This window comes from Lissotriton helveticus, chromosome 1_2 (genome assembly GCF_964261635.1).
Source record: "Lissotriton helveticus chromosome 1_2, aLisHel1.1, whole genome shotgun sequence".
In the NCBI taxonomy this organism is placed as follows: Eukaryota; Metazoa; Chordata; class Amphibia; order Caudata; family Salamandridae; genus Lissotriton; species Lissotriton helveticus.
Window position 1 is genome coordinate 321,569,707 of NC_136058.1, and position 23,914 is coordinate 321,593,620.

Consider the following 23,914-nt stretch of genomic DNA (forward strand, 5'->3'; position numbering starts at 1 on the left):
AGTGGGCACCAGAGCAGCTACATCATTGGCAGTTAACGAGAGGGCAGAATGCAGTATCAGAGCTTCAACAGGGCATTGTAGAGTACAGAGCAGGTACATCATAGGCAGGTAACGAGAGGGCAGTATGCAGTATCAGAGCTTCAACAGGGCATTGTGCAGTACAGAGCAGGTACAACATAGGCAGGTAACGAGAGGGCAGTATGCAGTATCAGAGCTTCAACAGGGCATTGTGCAGTACAGAGCAGGTACATCATAGGCAGGTAACGAGAGGGCAGTATGCAGTATCAGAGCTTCAACAGGGCATTGTGCAGTACAGAGCAGGTACATCATAGGCAGTAAACGAGAGGGCAGTATGCAGTATCAGAGCTTCAACAGGGCATTGTGCAGTACAGAGCAGGTCCATCAGAGGCAGCACGTGAGAGGGGCTAAGTGCATCAACAGTCCATTGCACAGAACAGGTCCATCAGAGGCAGCACGTGAGAGGGGCTAAGTGCATCAACAGTCCATTGCACAGAACAGGTTGATAAAAGGCAGCACATGAGAGTGCAGAATGCAGTATCAGAGCATCAACAGGGCATTGTAGAGTACAGAGCAGGTACATCATAGGCAGGTAACGAGAGGGCAGTATGCAGTATCAGAGCATCAACAGGGCATTGTAGAGTACAGAGCAGGTCCATCAGAGGCAGCACGTGAGAGGGGCTAAGTGCATCAACAGTCCATTGCACAGAACAGGTCCATCAGAGGCAGCACGTGAGAGGGGCTAAGTGCATCAACAGTCCATTGCACAGAACAGGTCCATCAGAGGCAGCACGTGAGAGGGGCTAAGTGCATCAACAGTCCATTGCACAGAACAGGTTGATAAAAGGCAGCACATGAGAGTGCAGAATGCAGTATCAGAGCATCAACAGGGCATTGTAGAGTACAGAGCAGGTACATCATAGGCAGGTAACGAGAGGGCAGTATGCAGTATCAGAGCTTCAACAGGGCATTGTGCAGTACAGAGCAGGTACATCATAGGCAGGTAACGAGAGGGCAGTATGCAGTATCAGAGCTTCAACAGGGCATTGTGCAGTACAGAGCAGGTACATCATTGGCAGGTAACGAGAGGGCAGTATGCAGTATCAGAGCTTCAACAGGGCATTGTGCAGTACAGAGCAGGTACAACATAGGCAGGTAACGAGAATGCAGTATGTAGTATCAGAGCTTCAACAGGGCATTGTGCAGTACAGAGCAGGTACATCATAGGCAGGTAACGAGAGGGCAGTATGCAGTATCAGAGCTTCAACAGGGCATTGTGCAGTACAGAGCAGGTACATAATAGGCAGGTAACGAGAGGGCAGTATGCAGTATCAGAGCATCAACAGTGCATTGTAGAGTACAGAGCAGGTACATCATAGGCTGCATAAGTACGTGTCCCTACCAACCCGTCACAGGAACCACAAGAGTGCCACGCAGTTCTCAATGGACACACCATGTGAAATAACATTTGAGTGAAGTGTTCAGCACCTCACATCACAGAATCAGGGGGACTGCGTGAACTACCTGCCTCGGACACACTGGCAGCACCAGCAACAGGAGTGTGAGACACAGCCACAGCCCGAGTGACACACACATGGGCCACGGACCCAGACACACTGGCAGCACCAGCAACAGGAGTGTGAGACACAGCCACAGCCCGAGTGACACACACATGGGCCACGGACCCAGACACACTGGCAGCACCAGCAACAGGAGTGTGAGACACAGCCACAGCCCGAGTGACACACACATGGGCCACGGACCCAGACACACTGGCAGCACCAGCAACAGGAGCGTGAGACACAGCCACAGCCCGAGTGACACACACATGGGCCACGGACCCAGACACACTGGCAGCACCAGCAACAGGAGTGTGAGACACAGCCACAGATGTAGTCACTGACACGTGAGCCACTGACCCAGACAGACTGCCAGCACCAGAAACAGGAGTGTGCAACACAACCACAGATCTTCTAACTGACACGTGAGCCATAGACCCAGATACACTGCCAGGACCTGCAACAGGAGAGGGCACAACTGACACTGTGCCACCATCTGATACATGAGAGTCAACTGCACCAGCGCCACTGGGACAACTGAAATGATGAGCCACAGGGCTGTATGGGCCAGGAGGCAGGGTGGGCCTGGGAGCTGGGGATAGCTGACCTAGAGCCAAATCGGGGTTGGCAGGTGTCAATGGTGTGTGTCTGCGTTTCTTAGGGATGTGTGAGTGCACCCTGGACAGGACAGGACTGCCAAGTGGTGGGGACTCCAAAGAATCACCACCCACCATAGGTGGAGCATCTGCTGCCGCGGATCTGGTTTCTGGGGACGTGCTGGAGCCTGCTTGTCGTTTGCTCTGTGCCTGCCGCCTGGACTCGGAATCATGTGTAATGGGGGATGCAACAACAGGGGACACCCTCCTCTGCTTCTGACTGGCCTGGATGGGAGTGGAGGTATGGGGGGACTCCGCCGCGGAGACATCAGTTTGGCGTTTAGTAGAAAACATCAGCCTCAGTGCAGCCAGGGGTGAAGTATGCCTGTCCTTGATTGCGCCATTGTCCATGCTAGATGCCTTGTCCGTAGGATGTGCCTTATCCTTAGGTGGAGTGTTGTCTCTGGATGTATCCTGTGCCCTGGTCGCCGCCCTGTTCCTGCCAGCAGACTGGTCGTCTGTGGTGCACCTGTCTCCAGTAGACACCTGCTCTCTGTGTGTGTCCCTGCCCTTGGGAGATGGACCTTGCTCTGCTGTGGGCCTGCCCTTGGGAGTCTCCCAGCTCTTAGTAGGTGCCTTTGTCTTGTCCCTGCCCTTGGGAGTGTCCCTTTCCACTGCTGTGGGCCTGCCCTTGGGAGTCTCCCTGCTCTTAGTAGGTGCCTTTGTCTTCTCACTGTCCTTGGGAGTGTCCCTTTCCTCTGCTGTGGGCCTGCCCTTGGGAGTCTCCCTGCTCTTAGTAGGTGCCTTTGTCTTCTCACTGTCCTTGGGAGTGTCCCTTTCCTCTGCTGTGGGCCTGCCCTTGGGAGTCTCCCTGCTCTTAGTAGGTGCCTTTGTCTTCTCACTGTCCTTGGGAGTGTCCCTTTCCTCTGCTGTGGGCCTGCCCTTGGGAGTCTCCCTGCTCTTAGTAGGTGCCTTTGTCTTCTCACTGTCCTTGGGAGTGTCCCTTTCCTCTGCTGTGGGCCTGCCCTTGGGAGTCTCCCTGCTCTTAGTAGGTGCCTTTGTCTTCTCACTGTCCTTGGGAGTGTCCCTTTCCTCTGCTGTGGGCCTGCCCTTGGGAGTCTCCCTGCTCTTAGTAGGTGCCTTTGTCTTCTGACTGGCCTTGTCCAAGGTACAGTCCATGGACATGTGAGTATCCCTTGCCTTGGGAGTACCTTTTGTGTTGAATGCCTGTGTAGCTCCTGAAGGCATGTCCCCCAACAACACTTGTGGATCCTGTGTGTGTACTCCAGTGTATCTGACGTCGTCTACGTGAACAGATTTAGCTGATCTAGGGGATGGGGTCTGTGCCCTGCGTGCCCTGACGTGCTGTCCGACGCTGCTTCTAGTGCAATAACCTGTATTTGAGTCCTGCTCAGAATAATCACTACCCCCTGAGACATCCAGTGGTGTAGATGGGGAAACAGAAGTAGCACCCTGTTCATGCGACTGTACTATTGCAGACGACACACTGCTTGCCAATGACTGCACTGTCCTGTGTAGACCTGCAAGATCGCCATGCATCCCTTCCATGAATGCCACCACCTGCCCCAACTTCCTATCATGGTCCTGGAAAGCATTTGTCATATTGGTCTGCCCCACACACAGCTGTCGCAGCAGATCAACGGCCTCAGCACACAGTGCATTTTGGCTCACCGTGGCAGGGGCAGCGGTGCCTGCACCGAACGCCACTCTGCTCCCCCTACTCCTCCGGCCACGAACAGTACATGGTGCAGTTGGCGGAAGTGTGGGCCCTGTGTGCTGTCTTCCGACAGAAGGTGATGAGTGCCCACTCCCAGTCTGTGACAACAGTGCAGGCTCATCAAGAGTGTCCGACGATGAGGACGATGGTGTCTCCACATGCGAGTCCTCAGGGACGGTCCTGTCCCCCTCTCCGGCGCTGGCCTCCTCTGTGTCAGTCTGCGTGTGTGCGAAGTCTGAGCCGGACTCATTTCCTCGACTACTCTCCACCGTCTGTGGCTGAGTGTCCTCTGTCATAGCTGAAATGCACATGAAAGATGTGTGAGTCATGGGCAGACTGACGTACAGAAGGAACAGGATTGCCAAATTACATAGCTGACAAAGATTTTGTAGCCCTCATCCTGCACATGGCCCACCTCTACCAGTCATCCTCACATTTCCTGCCATGGGGCCATGGACCACTAGGGGATGTGCTTCAACACTCAACTACTAAGCAAGTGGCGTGTCAACATGGCGGACCTGGATGTCAAATGAGAACCACCCAATGGGACCAAAATGGCATCACAGACATACATACGCAACACGGAACTCAATAGTGTGTCTGTGCACCAATACATGCATAGCACTCACAGGTTTCCTACACAGACAGTATGCTCACCGCTAGTTTGCTGTTGATCGGCACTCAGACGTTCGGCCAGTTCAGGATGCGTCACTGCAATGATACGGTGCATGAGAGGGGTCATGGAGCGTCGGGCCAGACGGGGCGTCCTTGGAATCAGGCCCAGTGTTACTTCCGCTACATTCTTGCTCAGCCTGGAAATGTCGTCCCAGTGTTTGTGGCAGTGTGTATGTCGTCTGTTGCACACCCCCAATGCCCGTACTTCCCGTGCTATGCTCCTCCACAGGTCCTTGCGAAGGTGCAGCTTGACCTACCATGATGGGAGACAAAAGGGTTTAAGTCAGTGGACAGGTGGCCTGTCACACACATAGGGGCAAGACGTAACTGTCAGCAGCCATGCACAATCAGGAACATATGTCTAGCCCACACAACACAGCTAAGATAGAAATAGGCCAGATTATTTGGCCCCCTCATGCACACCAACATGTCCCACACTGCACTTACCACCCGTCCTGGTGCGCCGTAGAGGCGTCCATAGTTGCGGACTACACCGTCCACGAGGACATCAAGCTCCACGGCGGTGAAGGGTCGAGACCGGATCTCTTTGCCTCTCGACATGGCAAGATCACGGAGTATGGCACTAGAGCAGCAGTCGGTGGTCAGCTCAGCAGCAGCAGCAGGTCGAGGTGATGGTCACAGGCAGCAGTCGGTGGTCAGCTCAGCAGCAGCAGCAGGTCGAGGTGATGGTCACAGGCAGCAGTCGGTGGTCAGCTCAGCAGCAGCAGCAGGTCGAGGTGATGGTCACAGGCAGCAGTCGGTGGTCAGCTCATCAGCAGCAGCAGGTCGAGGTGATGGTCACAGGCAGCAGTCGGTGGTCAGCTCAGCAGCAGCAGCAGGTCGAGGTGAACAGGCAGCACTGGTCCCCAGGGTAGGAAGTGTCATTTTGGCCAACACACATATATAGGGCCCTCAGCACGTGTCAGTGGCATACGTCGCCAGCAATTGGTCAGCCCTGGAAGCGTGATCGTGAAATGGGCCAATGACTGGCCCTGTTGTTGCGGTGCACAGCTTCCGCTACTTGCGATTGGCCATATGCGGCCAGCGGCCCTCTTCCCATTGGCTGCATGTGCAGGGACCGTCACGGGCACACATCGGCAACCGCACGTGCAAGCCTCAGGCACGGATGCTTCAGTTGCAACAATGTTCTATCACTGGCGCCTCCATGGCGGTGCACGTACTCAGCGGGGGAGGTGCAGCCCTATACACCCTGTAGATGTACTCAATGGACATGCCAGTTCATGACCCCCCTTACAGTCACCTTGCATCATCCACCGTACACCGGCCGGAGCGGCCGGGCCTAGGACGGCCGTGCCCGGCCATGTACACAACCGCCGTGCCCGGCCATTAACACAACCGCCGTACCCGGCCATGTACACAACCGCCGTGCCCGGCCATGAACACAACCGCCGTGCCAGGCCATGTACACAACCGCCGTGGCCGGACATGTACACAACCGCCGTGCCCGGCCATGAACACAACCGCCGTGCCCGGCCATGAACACAACCGCCGTGCCCGGCCATGAACACAACCGCCGTGCCAGGCCATGTACACAACCGCCGTGGCCGGACATGTACACAACCGCCATGCCCGGCCATGCGGTTGTGTACATGGCCTGGCACGGCGGTTGTGTTCATGGCCGGGCACGGCGGTTGTGTACATGGCCCGGCACGGCGGTTGTGTTCATGGCCGGGCACGGCGGTTGTGTTCATGGCCGGGCACGGCGGTTGTGTTCATGGCCGGGCACTGCGGTTGTGTTCATGGCCGGGCACGGCCGTCCTAGGCCCGGGCGCTCCGGCCGGTGTACGGTGGATGATGCAAGGTGACTGTAAGGGGGGTCATGAACTGGCATGTCCATTGAGTACATCTACAGGCTGTATAGGCCTGCATCTCCCCCGCTGAGTACGTGCACCGCCATGGAGGCGCCAGTGATAGAACATTGTTGCAACTGAAGCATCCGTGCCTGAGGCTTGCACGTGCGGTTGCCGATGTGTGCCCGTGACGGTCCCTGCACATGCAGCCAATGGGAAGAGGGACGCTGGCCGCGTATGGCCTTTGGGAAGTAGCGGAAGTTGAGCACCGCCATGGCGGCGCCAATTATGTTATCTTGTCAGACGCTGCACCGTGATGTGTTGTGTGCAGTTGCGTCATGAGGGATGTGAGCGTGATAGGGAAAGGTCATATGTCATACAATATAGCATGTGTGTCCATACAATGCCCATCGGTCGGCACACAATGGGCAACAGATGTGCATTTGTACGTGTTGACGTCGGGTGTGACCCTACAGACGTTCTTACATCTTCACAACTACACAGTACATCACGGCTGTGTGGCCAAATTATGCATCTGTTGTCAGTGTCTTGTTCTGGCGAGGTGACTACAGTGGTGGTGGTACACATGCATTCCGTGTATGTGTTTTGTGCGTTGTGTCACCATGCATGTAATTACCGTATGCACATCATTATTGGTGTTGGCATTTGTGCTTGATGACATGGCGTGTGTATAATTATCGTTTGTGTGCATGCAGTTGCATGTGTGTCTGTGATGTGGCTACTAAACATTAGGGTGAAGACTGAAGTTTTGTCAGTAAGGTTCACATGTGATGGAGTTGTACACGTATGCGTCGTTTGTAAGTTGACCTAAGTTACATCTCTCTCCCACACAGGAGGGCTCCAAATGTGCATCGGCCATACACTGTGCTGGAGGATATGGTTGACGAGGAGGTGATTCGGAAATTCCGGCTGGATCGACGTCGGTTGCTGGAGCTTGTGGCTCAATTGTCTCCTCATCTGCAGCCACGTAGGACGTATCCTGGGTCGATTACACCCACTGCAAAGGTCATGGCGGTACTACATTTCTTTGCTACTGGCACATTTTAGTACACAGTTGGACATGCCGGGGGGATGTCACAGGCCATGTTCAGCACGGTTCTTCGGGATGTCTTAACAGCTATGATGCTGTACAAGAATGACTACATACATTTCCCACGGCCGGAAGAGTTGCCAGCTGTCAAAGCTGATTTCTATGCACTGGGCCACATACCTCACGTTGTGGGCTCAATTGATGGCACACACATCGCTATCATTCCACCACGGGCACGGGAACAAGTGTTCAGGAATCGCAAACACTTCCATTCGCTGAACGTGCAGGTGGTGTGCCTGGCAAACAACATCATCTCCCATGTGTGTGCAAGATTTCCTGGATCCGCACATGACGCCCACATCATGCGGAGCAGCATTGTCCCACGACTCATGGCAAATCTGCGACCCGGTCAAGCGTGGCTTGTTGGTGAGTGTGCAGTGGGGACTCTTGTGATCTCTGTGTTGCATGGGGTACCCACCATATCTTGTTGTGATGTTTGTCTCTGTCATCCCCCTACATAGGCGACTCGGCTTACCCAAACCGGCCCTGGCTCCTCAGTCCCCTACGTAATCCTAGAACAGCGGGTGAAATGCGGTACAATGAAGCACATGGAAGGACACGGAGAGTCATCGAACGTACCTTTGGACTGCTAAAGTCTAGGTTTCGGTGCCTCGATAAGACCGGAGGGGCCCTGCCTTACTCACCAGGAAAAGTATGCAGGATCGTGATTGCCTGCTGCATGCTCCACAACCTGGCAGTACGCAATGACATTGAACTGCTGTTGGACCCTGAAGACGAAGGAGTTCCTCGGCCTCCCATCCCACCCATGTCGACTGATGAGGATAGTGGTGAGGAGGAAGGTGTGGACCAGAGGCGCCAGCTCATAGATCGCTACTTCCCTTGAATGTGAGTAACTACCTCTAGTGGCGGTTGACAATGCCTCATGTATGTTTGCTGGTGTTGTGTGGATGTGGGGTTAATCAGCTGGGTGTTGTTTGTGATGGTTGCATATGTGTGTCTTCATGTCTTTGGACATACAAGTCTCCATGATGTGTGTGCTCTCATCCCATGCTTTTGTGATGGTTGTCGTTTGTGTAATGTTGCTGTGCATTGTGTTGTGATGTGTGTGAATCTGTTTCCTGACGTGTGTTTGCTGTCTCTGATTTTCTGTAGGTCACTCCCGCAGCGCCATGATCATGTACGACTATGATCCCTGAACCTGTTTACGTCTGTTTCTGAAGGCAATCATGTGAATAAACATGGAGGCAAAACATCATTGTGTGAGTAAGTGAAATTTATTTACAGGTTGTGCTTCTGTGCTGGTGAATATTTACAAGTAAGTGGGGTGGAGGGAGTTGGAGTTGAAGGTAATGGCAGATGAAATGTCCGTGCTGACACCACATTGGGGGGTGTCAGGGTAGTCCAGCAGACCAGTGGGAATGATTGTCTGTGGGACAGGATACTTAGCTGGGTGAATGTCTGGCACAGGCAGTGACATTGTCATGGTCGTCCCCTCTTGGAGCGTGTGGATGGCGCTACAACACTGCTCTCAGCCACTTCCTGCCTCGGCCGGCCCCTCCGTCTCTGAGGTGGAACAGAGTCAGCTGGGAGGGCAGGTTGTTGATGGGCCACATCCGTCGCCAGGGGCACAGGTGGTGGTGGCGGCGGTGGAGGCGGAGGTGACGGTGGCGGGGGAGGCGGAGGTGGCGGTGGAGGCGGAGGTGACGGTGGCGGTGGCGCTACGACACTTGGTGGAGGGGGGGGGTTGTTCCGGCCAACCCATTCCCTCCACATCGTTGCCTGCTGGCCCATGATCTGCAACATCTGGCCAAGGATGCCACAGATTTCGCGCTGGATGTTGGTGTTGTCCACTGAGTCCTGGTGAGCACGATCAGCGTTTGCCTGGGACCGGTCGTATGACGCCTGGCACCTGGCAAGGGCATGTAGGGACTGTGCCACTGGATGGGGTAGCTGTCCTTTCTCTGCACGGCGGTGTTTGGCTCGCCTGATTGGCTGATGTCCCGTTGCCTGTGTTTGTGGCCCACTCACCCTGCTTGTGTGTGAGGCCGATGGACCAGCGTTGTGCGCTGGGTTATGCTGGGTGGCACCGGCAGGAGTCGTGGTGCTGGTGGTAGTGGTGGTAGTGGTGGTACTGGTGGTACTGGTGGTACTGGTGGTGGTGGGGACTGTGCAGATCACAGAGACAGGTGTCGCTGGAGTCACACATGCGACGTTGGTCGGTCCCGGGAGTCCCTGTGAGCCAGATGGCCCTGGCTGCGTGCTTGGTCCCGCTCCATCCTCCGCACCGGAGCTGCCTGTGTCCTCGTCACCAGAGAGTCCTGTAGGTGTGGGAGGCGAGGCTGGCGGCCGGGTACTGGTTTCCCCAGTCAGTTGACGATCACCTGAGGGACAAGATAGAGCTGGTCAGTATTGTGGACATTACATGGTTATATAGATTTGTAGACATTTCTGTTTCCTGTCGCACACACCCCACCCTCCACCACCACCACCACCACCACCCTCCCCGTGAACATGGGGGCCTGTTGGGAGTTGTAGTTTGGGCCTCTCGCACACCCCACCCTCCACCACCACCACCACCACCCTCCCCGTGAACATGGGGGCCTGTTGGGAGTTGTAGTTTGGGCCTCTCACACACCCCACCCTCCACCACCACCACCACCACCCTCCCCGTGAACATGGGGGCCTGTTGGGAGTTGTAGTTTGGCCCTCTCACACACCCCACCCTCCACCACCACCACCACCACCACCCTCCCCGTGAACATGGGGGCCTGTTGGGAGTTGTAGTTTGGGCCTCTCACACACCCCACCCTCCACCACCACCACCACCACCCTCCCCGTGAACATGGGGGCCTGTTGGGAGTTGTAGTTTGGGCCTCTCACACACCCCACCCTCCACCACCACCACCACCACCACCACCCTCCCCGTGAACATGGGGGCCTGTTGGGAGTTGTAGTTTGGGCCTCTCACACACCCCACCCTCCACCACCACCACCACCACCCTCCCCGTGAACATGGGGGCCTGTTGGGAGTTGTAGTTTGGGCCTCTCACACACCCCACCCTCCACCACCACCACCACCACCACCCTCCCCGTGAACATGGGGGCCTGTTGGGAGTTGTAGTTTGGGCCTCTCACACACCCCACTCTCCACCACCACCACCACCACCACCCTCCCCGTGAACATGGGGGCCTGTTGGGAGTTGTAGTTTGGGCCTCTCACACACCCCACCCTCCACCACCACCACCACCCTCCCCGTGAACATGGGGGCCTGTTGGGAGCCATGGACATGTTAGTGAGTTGGTGTCCAACGTGCATGGGTTGGAGCGTAGGAGATGTTTCTTCTCAGTTGTGTGAGCCTGACCATGTCGTGCTGATCGTGGTGCTTGGTTTGTACTCACCAGTCTCTTCTCCTTCGTCAAGTCCATCTAGGCTCTCTGGGTGTAGTATCACCAGCACCTTCTCCTCCCAATCGGTGTAGGGTATGGGCTCCGGGGGTGTGCCACCGCCAGTATGATTGGCTCTAGCAAAGTTTTTAGCTCGGATGCCCTTGACCCTGGTCTTCAGGTCATGCCACCGCCTCTGAATGTCATGCTTCGTCCTCGGCACAGTCCCCGATGCATTCACCCGAGTGACGATCCTGTCCCACATGTGGTTCTTTTGCGCCACGGACGTCTGCTGGACTTGGGCCCCGAAGATGTGGGGCTCCACACGGATTATTTCATCTACCATTACCCTCAACTCTGTCTCCGTGAATTTAGTTTTTTTTTTGGGTGCCATGGTGTGTGGTGCTCAGTGTGTGAGTTGAGTGAGTTGGGGGGTGCAGGTGTGTGGTGTGTGATGTGTAGGATTTGTGTGGTGGGTGTTTGTGTGGTGGGTGTGGTAGGGTGGTGGGTGGGTGTCTTCTATGTGAGTTTGCAGTAGATCGAATTGGGCCTCTTGCTAGCAGCAATGCTGTGATGCAAAGGATTGTGGTAGCGTGTGGGTGTCATTTTATAGTCGTGTCTCAATGGTTGTTGGCAGTCAGGTGGTAGGTGGGCGTGTTGACTAGTGTGCAATATTGGATAATTGGGACGTGTCATGGTGGCTTGTGCTTGGTGTTGGTGTGTGGGGGGGGCGTTGACAATGTTCGTATGTTTGCTTTGGACTTGCGGTACACTTTCTAACATTTGTTTGCAGCTAGGGATGTTGTGCGTGTTGGCCTTCCGCAGTGATGCTGTGGTTATCGTAGCATTCTTTCCGCCGCGGACGTGGATGGCTGTGAGTTCCGTGGTACGGGCGGATTTATCCTAATTGCGGCCACGGAGTATTCACAGGTATGGCGGTACATGTATTATTTTCCGCGGTCATTTCCGTCCGCGGCAGTGGTTGTTCATTGGACTCCGTCCGCCGCGGACGGAGTTGGATGTGTTCCGTCCACCGCGGACGGTGTTGGTTATGATCCGTCCGCCGCGGTCGGAGTTTCGTGACATGATTATCCTAATCCCAACCGCGGAATCTCCGCGGCGCTGCCGGGAGTAAAATTTCCCCCACCATGGCGTACAGTACCCATTTCCGTCCGCCATCCTAATCGACCCCATACGGAAATAAGCGAAAAATGTCCCTTGTAAATAAGGTAAAGAATTACTTCAAAAAGGACAAGCCGATTCAAACTAGAGAGGGCATTGTTATTCCACCACCAAATACTCCCGCCTCTTTCATGATGTTTGACAGAGGGTACAATACATGTGTGTGGCTAGAAAATTGGGTGAAATACAAAAAAGACCTTTAATGGTAGGATCCTATTCAATTTAAGAACCCGAATGAATGAATTACATCCTAGACCGATTGAGGCTTTCCAAAGAGAAAAGCCCCGAATGGACAAAGGGCTGACAAAGTATTACCCAAAACTGAAACAAGAAACCCGAGATAAAAAGATGAAACAATGGAGACAGAGCATGATTGTTGAGGGACTGTTTCCCATGATGCCAGCAGAAGATCCTCCTGGGGGGGGAAAAGGACAGAGAAATCCAAACACTGGGGGCCCCTGGGAGAATCAGATGACGAATTGTTAGATGACATATGCATGAGAAGTCCGCCTCCTTATAATGAGGGACACCGACCTTCGAGTGCAGGAGATATTCCCCGGAGACCCCTACAAAGGGAAGATGTCAGGTCCGCAAGTGTAGGAGGGGATTATCTAATTCCTCCTTATACTGAGAATCTAGGACCCGTAGAAACCAGAAGTATTTACCCCAGGAGACCCGTGGGCGGGGAGACGGGATATTCACGTGAAGGAGATCTTTGCTCTCGTCCCCCCTACGGAGGTGAGGTGAGGTCCTTGAGTTCAGGAATGCCACGATTGCAGCCCCGGGATGAGGAAGATCAGAGAATTCTAGGCACAGGAAGTCTGTTTCAGAAACCTAATTATGGCGGAGGACCAAGTGAGACACATCCCACTGCCCCGAGTTATGCTCCCATTCTAACCCCGCAGGTGTTACATGGAAACACTTTGGACAGGTTATTAGAAGAAAAAGAACGAGAAGCATTAGGAAATCAGAGAGCTGAGATAATACAGAAGATGTCACAGCTAAATGCAAGTTATGTTATGTTATGTTATGCGTTTTTATTAGGCGCACAGATGCTCCAGCCAAGGAGCGTCCTGGCGCCCGACAAGGCAGCTGCACAACACAACGAAAGAATAAACAAACAAAATTAAGCTAAGGAAATAAAAAGGTTTTCACCGCACGGCGAAAGGAGAACAGATCCCCAAGGGCGCGAATCGCCGGGGGAAGGGAGTTCCAGAGCACCGCAGCCCGAACTCTAAAGGAGCGCCCACCAGCTCTGCTCCGCTTAAAACGCGGGACCACAGCCAATTCCAGATCCGCGGATCTTAGCACTCGGGCTGGAATGTAGTGGGCCAAGAGTGTCGACAGAATCTCCGCTGGGGACCCCTTCAGAATCTTGTAGGCGACACAAAGGACCTTGAATTGGATCCGCTGGGCCACCGGGAGCCAGTGCAATGAGCGCAGCGTACTGGAGGTGGGGCAAGATCTAGGTAGTCCTACCACCGATCTTGCAGCGGCGTTCTGAATCCGTTGCAGACGTCCAATCTCAGCCTGGTTCAAACCTACCAACAGGGAGCTCGCATAATCCAGCCTAGAGATGACGGTGGCTTGGATCATGAGCTGCCTAGTGGAGGCGTCAAAGAACTTGAGCACTGGACGCAGCCCGCGCAGGATACCAAAGCAGCAGTGCGCTTGGTATGGCAAGCGAACGTAAGGGACGGGTCCAACCAGACCCCGAGGTTTTTAAGCTCGGCGACTGGGATGGGAACCGGACCCAAATCCCCTGGCCACCATCTCTCTCCCCAGTGTTCCGGTTGTTTGCCAAAAATCATGACCTCGGTCTTGCTAGCGTTCAACTGGAGGCAGTTGGACGTCATCCAGCCAGCGACCGCCCGCAGTCCTTGTTGGAATCTGGGGGCGTCGACGTCGGCATCCCCGCTGATCGTGACCGCTAGCTGGGTGTCATCGGCGTATGACACCATTGTCATACCCCATTGCCTGACAACCTCAGCTAGCGGCCTTATGTAAAGATTAAACAACGTAGGGCTCAGCGAGGAGCCTTGTGGAACCCCCAGATCCAAAGGATGGTATTTGGACTGGTACGGCGGGACGGTCACGCTAAAGGCCCGATTGGCTAAAAAAGACCGGAACCACTGGAGGGCGATGCCGGTGACACCGACTTCCTCTAAGCGACGCAGAAGGATCGGGTGCGATACGGTATCGAAGGCGGCGCTCAGATCTAGTAGCACCAGCGCCGCCGTTTGACCCGCATCGAGCACGGAGCGAAGATGCTCCACCATATACAGCAGAGCCGTCTCCGTGCTGTGACCGGCCCTAAATCCATTCTGCGTCACATCGAGGATGTCGGCATGACGTAGATGTTCCGAGAGGACAGCGTTGACATGCGCCTCAGTCACCTTGGCAGGCCACGGTAGGAGCGAGATTGGCCGATAGCTCTCAGGCTTGCTACCATCCAAATTAGGCTTTTTAAGGATAGGACGAACCACAGCTTGTTTCCACTTTAGTGGAACTACGCCGGAGGAAAGCGACGTATTAATCACAGAACATAGCGGTGAGATGTTGCATACCGCTAGATCTTTAAACACCGCTGAGCAAAGCGGATCCACAGGGGACCCTGACTTCACTTGATGAGCCAGTTTGTCGAGGCTTTCAGGTGTTAACATGGGAAAAGAATGTAACCCCTCAGATGTTAATGGCTTAAGAGGTGGACTAGCCGAGGGAGTCACCAACGGAAAGGCTCGATAAATGGCGTTAACCTTCTCCAGAAAGAAACCAGCTAGATTTTCACAGTGCTCAACAGAGCTCTGGTGGCTCGTCGTTACCTTTTTGGCGGTGAGATCTTTCAACACCTTAAAGATAGCCTTAGATGGATTAGAACTCGTCCTGAATTGAGCGGCATAAAAGGCGGCGCGGGTTCTGCACACTGCCCGGTGATACAATTTCACCGTAGACAGGTACAAGATTTTCTTCCCGCTATTATAGGCTTTTCGCCAAGCCCGCTCTGCACGCCTGCAAGAAACCTTCAAAGCCCGCAGCGAGTCATCATACCAAGGGCTGGATTTACCAGTCCCCACCTTGCAGCATACCATTGGAATGAGGGTGTCTAAAGCCCTGGTGACCCAGTTACAGAACCTATCGTAGACCTGATCAGCTGACCCAATGATGTCAAATGGGTCAATCGATAAAAGATGGAAGAACTCATCCAGCTTTAATTTGTTCCATCGTCGCCTCGGGATAGAACACACCACTGGCTTGGATTGTATAGCCGGTGTAGGGCAATGGATCTGGATCAAATAATGATCAGTCCACGCCAATGGTGTATAGCTGGAGATACAGGCTTCCGAGAGGTTGGTGAAAAGCGGATCGAGGATGTGGCCCCCAGAGTGGGTGGGCTGTGACACCAGCTGAACCAGCTGGAGCGCCTCAAGATCTGCCAGGAAACTGGACACCGTCGGGCTAGCAAGATTATCAAAATGCATATTTAAATCCCCAATAATGGAGAAATTAGAGCACCCTACAGCCAGTACGCTAATGGCATCTGGTAGCGCCGCTCTAAAAGTCACTTCGCTCCCTGGGGGCCGATAAATCAGTAGCCCCGACAGGGTGAAATTAGGCGTAATGGCAACTTTAAACATTGCGCTTTCACAGCCAGAGATTCTTTGTGCCTGCCAGGTACACGTATAACAAGACTTAACAGCAAGAGCTATCCCTCCGCCTCTAGATGCTCGATTAAGAGTGAATACGGAATATTCCGGCGGGAAAGCCAAGTTGACAGCGGCCGTGTCGGCATCCTGCAGCCAAGTCTCGGTTAGGCAGAACAGGTCTGGGGAGTCATTGCCTAACAGGTCAAAAATGTCTAGATGATGCTTGACAAGTGACCTGGCGTTGAGATTCCAAATGCTGATAGAAGGCCGTGAACTACCAGCTACCGCAATGTCATCCCTACAGCCCCTATACAAGGGGGCGGGGAGAATAAGACTCCCGCACCCACACGAAAAAGGGCCGCATAGGGGATCAACCCGGGACGTGCCACAGACCCCCCGTGATTGATTGATGGCTAAAAGATTCTCTCTTGAATAGCACAGCATGATGAACAGCCGAGAGCAAAGTCAGAGCCCAGCCACGTCCAGCGCGTCCTGTCACGGACGGGCGCAGACGGGCAGGACTCTGGCACGACTCCGGCCACGCGAGGACGCGCCCGCTACGCGATCCCGCCACGCTAGAGGAGGATCATTAAGTAGGCGTCCTGTCTCCGCTCATGCGCAGTCACGCGCTGGTCAATGGAACCTCCCCTGCCCAGGCAAAGATGGCGGCCACCCGGGAACCAAGCCCGCCAAACGGCGGTGGGGGCACAGATTAAAATGCAAGTAAGTGGGTGTTAAAAACGGACAGCCCCGAGGCCCATTACCTCGCAAAACGAGTCTAAGATTAAAAATAAGACGCGAGCGCGCGAGACGCTCAGTACAGCAATGCGCTCCGCTGCCTTGTCAGGATGTAGTTGTCAGGACTCGCCTTAAGTAGGCGTCCTGTCTCCGCTCATGCGCAGTCACGCGCTGGTCAATGGAACCTCCCCTGCCCAGGCAAAGATGGCGGCCACCCGGGAACCAAGCCCGCCAAACGGCGGTGGGGGCACAGATTAAAATGCAAGTAAGTGGGTGTTAAAAACGGACAGCCCCGAGGCCCATTACCTCGCAAAACGAGTCTAAGATTAAAAATAAGACGCGAGCGCGCGAGACGCTCAGTACAGCAATGCGCTCCGCTGCCTTATCAGGATGTAGTTGTCAGGACTCGCCTTAAGTAGGCGTCCTGTCTCCGCTCATGCGCAGTCACGCGCTGGTCAATGGAACCTCCCCTGCCCAGGCAAAGATGGCGGCCACCCGGGAACCAAGCCCGCCAAACGGCGGTGGGGGCACAGATTAAAATGCAAGTAAGTGGGTGTTAAAAACGGACTGCCCCGAGGCCCATTACCTCGCAAAACGAGTCTAAGATTAAAAATAAGACACGAGCGCGCGAGACGCTCAGTACAGCAATGCGCTCCGCTGCCTTGTCCTGAAGCCTTGACGATCCCAGTAACAATCGGACCGGTGGTTCCGTTGTATGGGGACCGTCAAGGAAGTCTGAAACCTCCCGTAATTACTCCTGTCATTGCACCGACCAGACCAGAACCATTAATTGTGGATGACCAGACAAGTGAGTGCGAGTCGGAGGTCTCACTGCTAGATCTGCCCATTAGAAAGACTGGAAAAAGGGTACAGAAAAGACATAATCCCTTTAACGCGAGGGAAATTCAGATGGAATCGACCTCAGGTACGAAGAGTGTCACATTGGTGACTCCTGAAGAGATCGAAAGATGGAGTCAAGAATTTGAAAAACAAGCGTCCCCAACGAAACCTTTAGATCTCTACAAGCTGAGAATAGAAATAGAGGAATTGATGGCAGGAAACGTAGGATTAGACAGATTAAATACCTACTCCGAAGACGAAATGCTGTTTATCTGCAAGAGTCTCACTCGAAATACCAGAGTGCTTCATGAAAAACTGACAGACACTGCTGCTAGCATGGGAATAGATATTTCAAAATCAAAACCACTGCAGAAACCATATAGGGCAGATTTCTCAGACAAGGATTTGGAAAACTTGAATGTTTCCGGGAAGAAAGCACAGGTCAAGGAACTATTGACCGTATTGCAAAAATGGGGAGATGTGGAAAGGTGGAAAGCCGGATGGGTCAAGAAAAAGGATGAGGCCAGGTCTAGGCAGGCAACTCCCGAATTCTTGCTAAAAGAAGCTGAGAAACCAGAACAGTTATGCCCTATGCGCGAAGTACCAGGTGGAAAGTATGTGCACGTTCCATGGTCCAGACAGGATATTGTGTCCTTTACTAACGATTTCCCGAAATTGCGCGAGAAGCCAGTTGACTGGTACAGGCAGGTGGAAAGGTTCGTAAAGGTGCAAAAATGCCTGAGGAAAGACCTGGATGGGTTTTTCGACATTGTGGTCCCGGTAGATCTGTGGACCGAGTGTAAAATAGCCACAGCTTGGCCAAGTGAGGAATACCCGAGAGATGGCAAAACAGGGGAACCATCGAAAGAAGTGATGAGAAAATATGAACAAGTAATTCAGCATCTGAAACTAAAAGTGCCAGCAAAGGAAACTGATTGGACCAAGATAGATAGAACCACGCAGGAAAGAGACGAGACAGTGCACTCCTTTTATGAAAGGCTGTTGCAGGTGTTCAAAACATACAGTGGAATAGATAACATCGAGATGAAGGATATGGCACATTTTATTTACAGGTTTGCAAATGGTTTAAGACCCGAAATTTGTCAGTGGATAAAAGATAACAAAATCTGTTGGCATACTAAAAAGATGGATGAGGTCCTACGGTACGCAAAGTACTGTGAGGACGAGATGGCAGAAAAGAAAAAGGCTCTCAAGGAGAAGGTTATGTGGGCTCAAGTGAAGCTCGCAGAACAGCAGGAAAAACAATTGAATAAGATGGCCAAAACTACTCAGAACCAAGGTCCTGGGGGTGGGGGTGGAGGAAAGCCCCGGCCCAAAATGAGCAGGGAGGAGGCTAAGAAGAAATTTCCCTGCCACGAGTGCGGAGAAATTGGATACTGGCGAGACGAGTGTCCCTATTTGCCGGATGATAACTCCAAAACACCTGATTTAACTCCACATACGCAGAATGAAAGACCAAGAAAGACCCAACCACAGGTAAAAACGATTCAGTTGCCCCGAGCACCAAAGCAAGTATTTAAGGGGAAATCCACGCAGGGTGATGACGTAGAAGTCTGGGGAAGCAATGAGAACAGAAATACAGCAACTTCGCAGTATTTACTAAATGATACCTTCCTTTGTGATGACCAGTACTGACGGGGCCTGAGAGGGGAGGACGAGGAGTGCGTACTTGGCACCTCCTTGCCGGTAGACCAGTCAGGGCCATACATTGAAGGAAAGGTTGACGGAAATGATGTCACTTTTCTGTTGGACACTGGCGCTACCCGTTCTACTGTAAGAACAGTGGACGTTCCAAACCTACCCCTCTCGGGAGAAGCAATCCAAGTAGTGGGGGTATCTAATCAACTGATTAGTACTCCTGTTACCGAGCCCATGGAGATCTCAATTGGAAACTTTAAAGAAATGCATAGATTTGTCGTTTGTGACACCAGTCCAGTGAACTTACTGGGACGTGATTTGCTGTGCAAAATGAACTGTACCATCTTTTGCACACCAAAGGGTGTTGAAATTCAGACCCCAGATGAAGATGGCATTTATAAATTAATGTTGATCAGACCTGACTCAGAAATTAAACGAATGACTATGCAGGATTTGCCCAAAGAACTCCAAGAAACAGTGAAGCCAGAGGTATGGGACTTTACCGGAAAAGATGTAGGATTAATGAAAAACTTAGACCCCCTACAGATAGCAATAAAGGACAATGCAGTATACCCTAATACTAAACCCTACAGAATGAATGCAGAAGTGAGAGCAGGGGTTGCCCTGGAAATACAGAAATTGCTAGAAGGAAACATCATACAGGAAGTAATGAGTAGCCCATGCAACTCACCGATTATGGGCATCAAAAAGCCTAGTGGCAAGTACAGAGTAGTGCAAGACCTAAGAAAGGTAAACAAAATAGTGGTTCCTTGTTGTCCTATTGTGCCAAACCCAGCAGTGATTCTGTACCAGATTCCCTGGGATGCTGAGTGGTTCACTGTGATAGACCTATGTCATGCATTCTTTTCCATTCCCTTGCATCCAGACAGCAAATTTCTTTTCTCATTTGCCTTCAACAGTCACGTGTATGTCTGGAACAGGGTCCCCCAGGGGTACACAGAGAGCCCCTCTATCTTTAATCAGATCTTGAAAAAATGCTTGGAAACTTTGGTCTTACCTGGAAATTCTGTCTTGGTGCAATACATTGACGACCTCTTGGTGGCGTCCAAAAGTCATAAGGATTGTGTGATTGACACCATTGCCCTACTGAATCACCTGAGTGAGAAGGGACATAAAGTGGCCCCTGAAAAATTACAGTTCTGTGCAAAATCAGTGAAATATCTGGGGCACCAGATAGAGAAAGGCATCAGGAAAGTAACTAAGGAAATCAAAAGGGGGAGTGAAGAGGTGATGCCGGTGGGCACCGAGGTGGGCACGTCCTCCTCTTATCAGGGATTTAGGTTAATCAAAAAGGGCCACCTCACAATGGGTGGGTGTATATCCGGATGTCATTGGAATACACCTTCTTTGTTAAAATACCCCTCACACACCAAAAGGGCCCTTGGTGTCATGCTTCATCATCGGGGTCTTCCCGTCCCGCTGCGGGGCGGGGCAGTGCTGCGACAAGCGGATACGCTGGAGCACCTTTAGGTGGAGGTGCTATGTGTTGGGAGTGAGTGTCAGTGGGGTCAAGAGTGATATAAGAGTGAGTCGTTAAAAAATACCTGGCCTAGTGGAAAAAAGAAATGTTATTAAACACTGGCTGGTATTATTAAAAGAAAAGTGAAGCGGAGAGATGGAGCAGATTAATGGGCTCTCTCTCCTATGTGGGTCAACATGTTTCGAGGCACGGGGCCTCTTCGTCAGGACCTAGGGGAAGATCCCCCTGTCACTCACTAGTGTTTCTCCACAGAGGTAGAAAAAGTGTATATACATAAAAAGTGAAAAAGAGATAAACTATGTGTGTAACTACAATTAATAATTACGACACATTTATGCTTCCACACTAATAATGTAGTATGCTTATCATTGGAGGAGTCAATGCCTCATGAGCCAGCTTAAGACAGAAGGGTAAGGTGGGGTCCCAATGAGCCCCTCGCACGCTCGTGCTTCCTCCTTCGTCTGCGGCTTCCGTGGATCCCCTAGGTCCTGACGAAGAGGCCCCGTGCCTCGAAACATGTTGACCCACATAGGAGAGAGAGACCATTAATCTGCTCCATCTCTCCGATTCACTTTTCTTTTAATAATACCAGCCAGTGTTTAATAAAATTTCTTTTTTCCACTAGGCCAGGTATTTTTTAACGACTCACTCTTATATCACTCCTGACCCCACTGACACTCACTCCCAACACATAGCACCTCCACCTAAAGGTGCTCCAGCGTATCCGCTTGTCGCAGCACTGCCCCGCCCCGCAGCGGGACGGGAAGACCCCGATGATGAAGCATGACACCAAGGGCCCTTTTGGTGTGTGAGGGGTATTTTAACAAAGAAGGTGTATTCCAATGACATCCGGATATACACCCACCCATTGTGAGGTGGCCCTTTTTGATTAATCAGGAAAGTAACATCAGAAAGAGTGAGAATAATTCAAAAGATGCAGTTACCCCGTACTCAGAAAGAAATCAGAATGTTCCTTGGAGTGATAGGATACTGCAGGCAATGGATTGTGGGATTTGCAGTCCTAGCTAGGCCCTTGATAAAAATGACCAAGAGAGGAACACCGGATATTGTAGAATGGGATGATGAAAGCTTAACAGCCTTCACAAAATTGCGAGATTGTCTGTGTACAGCCCCTGCATTGGGAATGCCAGACTATTCCAAGGAATTTGCCCTGTTCTGTGACACTCGCGATAATTGTGCAATGTCAGTCCTAACCCAAGAACATGGCACAACCAGAAGGCCTGTGGCATATTTCTCTGCCACCCTGGATCCAGTGGCTGCTGGATTACCAGGATGTCTGAAAGCAGTAGCTGCTACTTGCACAAGTTTAGAGCAGAGTGAATCCATTGTCATGGGACATCCTGTAACTGTGTATGTTCCACATGGAGTGGTAATTTTGCTAACCAGAACGAAAACTCAGTATCTCACCCCTAGTCGGCTGACTAAATACGAGAGGATTCTCGTGGGTGCTGCGAATATAACCATTGTCCAGTGCAACATCCTGAACCCCGCCACTCTGCTTCCCAACTCAATGGATATGGAAGATGGGGAGGAAGATGAGCATAACTGCATTGATTTAACAGAATTTTGCACAAAGCCACGCCCAGACATTAAAGAAACACCTTTGCCTATACATGACAAGGAATTGTTTGTGGATGGTTCATGCCTAAGACATGAACAAGGAGGCCTGAGTGCTGCCTATGCGGTAGTCTCTAACCAAAATTGAAGAAGCAGGTTATTTATTTGGAGTAAAGTCTGCACAAGTAGCCGAATTGATCGCTATGATAAAAGCTTGCAAATTGGGGAAAAACGAACGCCTAACAGTGTATACTGACAGTCAGTACTGTTATGGAGTTGTGCATGACTTTGGCCAATTATGGCTACAGAGGGAGTTCCTGACTTCATCAGGTACCCCTATTCGAAATGGAAAAGTTGTTCAAGACCTTTTAGAGGCAATCCAATTACCAAAGGAATTGGCAGTGGTCAAGTGTGTTGCCCATAAGAAGGACTTTGACCCTGTATCTTTGGGAAATGATTTCGCTGATCGAGTGGCACAATTATGCGCCAGGGATCGATTGATCATAAATCCAAAACGGGGGGGGGCCCGGAAACAGCTGCCAACTTCGAGTGTTTGAAGAAGTGCCTACATGGGATGAAGTGAGAGAATGGCAGCAGGCGGCACCCTGGCAAGAGAGAGAGAAGTGGAAGGAAGAAGGGTGTAGACCAAGACGTGAGGATGGTGTCATCTTGGGCCCAAATGGTATGCCTGTGTTACCCAGACACTTGCTTGGCACAATGGCGAGATTGATACATGAGGGATCACACATTGGTAGGGACGCCATGATTCTGGTATTCCAACAGACTTGGTACAGCAAAAAGTTCAGGAAAGTAGCAGAGTCCCTCTGCCAGAGGTGCTTGTCATGTCAACAGTTCAATGCAGGCAAGAGAACAATGGTGGAACTAGGGAAAATTGGGAGGTCAGGGGGTCCCTTTGTGAGAATACAGGTTGATTTTATCACCATGCCACGTTGTGAGGGGAAACGTTATGTCTTTGTCATTGTCTGCCTATTTTCAAAGTGGGTGGAAGCTTACCCTACTCCCCAAAGTGACGCACTGACAGTAGCAAAGTGTTTACTGAAAGAACTGAAACCTAGATTCGGGGTTCCAGTCACTATTGAATCAGATAGAGGCCGACATTTTCAGAATGATGTGATCGACCAACTCTGTAAGGCATTTGGGATCTCGCAAAAACTCCACTGTGCATATCATCCAGAGGCTTCTGGAGTGGTGGAACAAATAAACGGGACTATCAAAACAAGACTAGCGAAATTGTGTGATGCATCTGGCATGACCTGGGTAAAGGCCCTGCCTCTGGTTCTGATGGGACTCCGAAGTATTCCAGACCGGAAGACAGGCCTGAGCCCCCATGAAATCCTGATGGGAAGAGTAATGAGACAAGCGTGGGTACCAGGAAGCAAACTGTTGAGTATTACTGATGATTTGGTGCTTGAATACTGCAAGAGATTAAGTGACCAAGTGCGTTATATCTCTCGCCAGATCGGAGAAGACGCCGTCGCCAATCCAACGACTCCTCTCCACAAACTGGTTCCAGGGGACTGGGTCAAAATCAAGAAGCATACTCGGTCGAGCTGCCTGGAACCAAGGTGGGGACAGAAGCGCCAAGTAATCCTGGTAACGACCACAGCAGTGAAGTGTGCAGGTGTTCCCCATTGGATCCACGCCAGCCACACCCAGAAGGTACTACCCGACAAGGAGCCTGGAGAAGAAGGCCGTCCAGCAGAGGGGCCTGCAGAAGCAAGACCAGAAGTAACTGACGACGTACAGCCCAGTACCAGTCAAGCTGAGGGGTCCGCAGACGTTGGTCCAAGGGTAGTTGATGACGAGCTACCAAGAGTCCAGCCTGCTGAAGGGTTCCCAGAAGTTGGTCCAGAAGTAGCTGATGACGAGCTGCCAAGCATATGGCCAGATGAGTGGAT